Raw genomic sequence first — 4,867 nt, 5'->3', positions numbered from 1 at the left:
TTTCCTATCTTTTCCCCAAAAAGAGAAAATCACAAGTAGGTTTGGATTTTGTTTGGTTGGTTAGTTGGTTGCCTTAAGTCTTTAAATAATTTTCTCTGTGCTCAGTAGCCATACTGGTTGTGGCTTATTCCCCTGTCCTTGCACCATTCCTGGCTTTGGCTGGGTGTGGAGTGGAAGAAGAGCAAACCTGTCTGGTCAGCTGGAGCTGCTGCCTAGACATCTGCTGAATGCTGTCTTGGGATCATATTTCTTACTATCCCAAAGCAGAGCCATCTGGTCCTCATGTAACTGAAATTGTGAGATGCCTGTAATTTCTAAAGGCATTGAAAGTGCAAAAATAAGCTATCATACCTGTTATTCCTATGAACGGTTTATTTTGTGACATTGTCTCTCCCCACAGCATATAGTACAAAACTAATGTGTGTGTTTTAAAACACAGAAGCCTTTAAAAGTGATTAATATAACAATAAAGATGTATTTACGGTGGCATGACAGCTAGATGGCTACATCAGACACCAACTTTTTCGGTGATGAACAATTTATATAGATTTTAAAATGGTATGTCACAAATTAAGGAAAGAATTTATTTAAGGACATTTCATCCATTGGATGCTCTACTAAAACTTCATAAGAACAAGTGTGAATGAATCATCATGCACTGACCACCAATCTGGATGAAGAGAATGAATTAAAAAAAAATATATATATATTTGATCAGGCCCCAGGATTTAGATGCAATACTGATTTCTCCAAAAATAAGTTCTTTGAGAAGAAATAAGGACCGACCTTTAGACTAAACTGTAGAGGTAATATTAAAATAAAATATGACTTACTCATCAGGGTGAAAATAAGCTTTGCCCTTGGAAGCTTCAAAAAAAGCCTATTTTCATCCAGTTAAGCCATTCTGTGGTATTGTGAATAAAAGTTCACTTTCTTTTGAAATGTTTTTATACTGAAATAGCTGATTACATGTGGACATTTACATTAATCAAACTATCACCAGCATCGTTACATTTAGTATGATAAATACCACGTATTAGAAATTACAGTCAGCTTTCATTAGCCTACTTAATATCAAAAATAACTTACATAGAATTCAAAGATCATCATTACTTTTAATGCTGGTAATTGTGAGTGCAGGGTTACAAATTCATAGTGTTTTCCATGAGCTATCAAGTACAAACCTAAATGATATCTGGCAGTCATGAGGATTTTGCAGACAATGGTATGCCCCATTTTCTTGTGTGAATTTTTTGGGCATATTGCCAATCATTATCCTCTGCCAATTTTCATTTATCAGTTGACACTTATTGGGTGCTGAAACCCAGGCTCAATCTGTAAGTCGAGATCTTTATTCTAGATCTTTGTACTCCTGTTTATTACCAAGGAGTTTCCTCCAGTGCTGGAGGGAAAAAAAAGAAAAAGAAAATCATCCTCTGTTTTATATTTTTATATTAACACCATGAACCTAGCATTTAAATGCCTTAAAAAAAAAGGCAAAACCAATTCAATACTTTGTGTGCTTCTTACACTTCTCTTTAAATAACATCTGAGAGTAACGTTGTTTCTGACAAAAGAGCTGAACCAGGTGAAGAAAAAGCAAAATAAGGCACCAACATCCTATACCCAGTGAAAACCTCGATAAACTTTGTCCTGAGCAAGAGAGAAGTCTGGCAGGTAGCAACTGGGTGGCTGGATCTGGAAAGCAGATGATGAGGTGGTCATTGCTGCAGTGGAAGTTCACAAAATCAGCCTTGTTTCAACTGTACTAGTGACAGTGCAATGCATTTCTGTGGGATTTGCTCAGTTACTCCAGATCTCCACACTTTTTAAGCTTCTGAGTGTTGCCTACAGTCTTTTCCTTATTCCCTGCAGTCTGGACTGAAGAGACAGAAAGGTCAGAGTAGTACTGATGCACTCAGTCATGCTCTCCAGGACTCCTGAAATTTCTTTAGCTGCCTAACTGTAATTTGGTCAGTGAAGAGATCTCCTTGACATTTCACCAGTCACCAGGAACATATATATATATGAGTGTTTTTTCTAACTGATTGACTTACTTACACATTATGATCACCCATCTAATTTAGACTGGTATATACTGAATCCATTTATGATTTCAAGTAAATGGTAACATGCAGTATTTCAAGAAATCTGATCTTTTAATGGCTACTAAGCCAAAATAATATAGATGGTTGATAAGGTTTATAGCTAAAAGAGACAATAAACCTAATAGTAAATACTCATAAATATTAATAAACAACATTGAATCAGAAGATAGATTTTTTTAGTATTCTAAACATACAATAGTTTTATCACACACTGTAAATTAAAATAATATGCTAAATTATTGGATGTGATATTGCAATCCTATACTAGTCATTATTTAGAGACTTTAGTATAGTATTCATATCATAATCTTTCAAGATACTTAATTTAAAAATGTCCTACTACTTTGGTGTTTCAATAAATGGCTTGGAAATCAAGTCACATTTTCCTGTACAATGAAACTGGTTTCTATACACACATTAAAAATGAATATTTGAAATGTAATCCACCAACTATTCAATATCACCACTGTAGTTATGGGTGCTTGGTTACCATCTCTTTATCTCACTGAGGAAGATATGTTGGATGTTTCTCTGAATCATTATAATTATACCACATAATGTTCCTGACCCAAAACCTCCATCAGCTTGAGTCATACCCAGGTCATACTCATCCAACATACCTAAATGAAACTGTAGGCAGAGAATCCCAGTTAATTTTTTTAATTGTCTCTTGTCAATATGCAAATATTTATTTAAATAGGTTCCCTTTTCTCTTTTGGAACATTTTTTTAAATCATTTTGAGGGGCTTTGTAGGGGACTGAGAGATGTTATGTTTGGTAAATGATCTCTTTAAGATGTTGAATTTTCTTTATAACCATATTGGTCATTTACTATAATTTTAAAGTAATGTTCTTAGTTTAATGATCATTTTAATAGTCATTTTTCAATTTGGACTCAGCCAGATATGTTTATCCCTTTAGATTAACTACTAATTATTTCACTCATAGAATTCCAGTTGTACTGTCTATAGACACACCATATAAATTAAACTACTCATCGCTTTTGAAAAAAAAACCACCCTAAGTTATTAATGTGTTCATTTCAGAGCCATTGTTTATTTCCCTTCATTATAAATGATTTATGTGATTCATTAGATTGTGGTAATTATCATTGTAGACTCATAACTTTGTTATTTATGCAAGCTTTGCTGGTGTTGATGAAGTACACTGCTATTTACAAGTCAGGTTTGATAAGTAGTAAATGCAGGATAATGAAGCCAGTCAAATTATCTTTAAAGGACAGTAAAATGTGTTGTACTTTATTCCTAGACACACCTTATCTTGATATTACAAAACAATTGTATTGTCTCTTAAGAGGAAAGAGAAGATCTTGAATCCATTACTGTATTATTTCCAGAAGTAGCAAAATATTCCTAAAAAAACGTGAACAGCTGTGCTAATGCTACATCATCATTAGGATAAAGAAGGGATTGCCCAGTTTAGCATATCAGTACAGAAAGACATCACATTGTGCACTACGGAAATAACCAGTGACCTGATCAGCTCTCCATTTTTTCGCCAGCTCATTCAGCCCCTTTTCCCTCCCTTGCCTTCTGCTTGGCTGTGCAGTTCCAGCCAAGGCCACCAGTCCACCTCTGAGCCTATGGTCCAAACCAATTAGCCCACTCCTTTTAGCTGATCTCCCTCCTCAATCTCCAAAGATTTCAGCATGCCAATCCAAAACTGTCTTTGCTGAACATCTGTGCCTCTACCACCTCTTTTGACTGACGAAGTTGAATCATTTTTTCTCATCACACCATTTAACTCTGCCCTGTATTCCCTTATCAGGTGTTTTGGTTTGACATTATTCCATTGCCTGCTTGGATTTGTTAATGACTAATTTCAAACATCAGACAAAAAATAAATGGCCAGCCAGGAAACAAATTTTCTATTCTTCTTTGTTCAGAAAGGACTAATACCATCTTGAAATGAAATAGGAAATGTAGCTCAGATTTGGAATCAGTAAAGTGGAATGTTTTCTTTCTTTGTAAGCATAAGTTTTGTACCTAAAACAGGTTCAGGTGAGGAAAAAACATCTTCCTCTTAAAAACTACCTTAAGATACCAAACGGAGATTTTGATGAGAAGATTATCAAGTAGAAACAGTATTTCTATTGGGATTTCAGAATTATTTATTTATTTATTTTTAAAAGCTTCAAACTAAAATAAAATAACAACCACAATTGCTTCATGCTAGGAAAAGGGATATTTTTATAGCCTAGTAAGTTGTAGTGGAGGTATTTTTTAAATTAATGTGAGTCAAACTAATCAGTAGGGAAGTTAAATTCTTATAAAGGCAATTTGGCAAAGAGTTTACAGCTCTGGCAGCAGGGGAAAGAAAAAGTAATTTTTTGTCTTCCAGTTAATTGTCTTGAGTTACAGTCTGAGTGCAGCTGACATTTATTGTTTTGCAGACTGGAAATGTGCAATATTTATCATTATTGTTTAGATTTAAACCTGCAGCTGACACAAAGTACACTACCTGAGAGACCATGGAAGCAGATAATATCATAAAACATTCAAAGAAGATATTCATGTTAGAACATGTTAGGTGTAATTATTAAAATATTTTTTAAGATGTCGGTGTAAGACAAACTCAAATGTAGCAGGTTTAGGTCTTTGTACGATGCAGATATATTCTTGTGTCTTACTTCTTAAATTATCCGCTAATTTTGTCTTGTCTTTGTAGAGGGTCTGAGATGTTAGAGCTAAGATGTGCACCACAACTCCCACAGTTTTGCAAGTCACACTGTGTCAGGC

This window comes from Charadrius vociferus, unplaced genomic scaffold (assembly GCF_000708025.1).
Source record: "Charadrius vociferus isolate BGI_N301 unplaced genomic scaffold, ASM70802v2 scaffold65, whole genome shotgun sequence".
NCBI lineage: Eukaryota > Metazoa > Chordata > Aves > Charadriiformes > Charadriidae > Charadrius > Charadrius vociferus.
The sequence above is the reverse complement of the archived record's forward strand: the minus strand, read 5'-3'. Positions refer to the sequence as shown.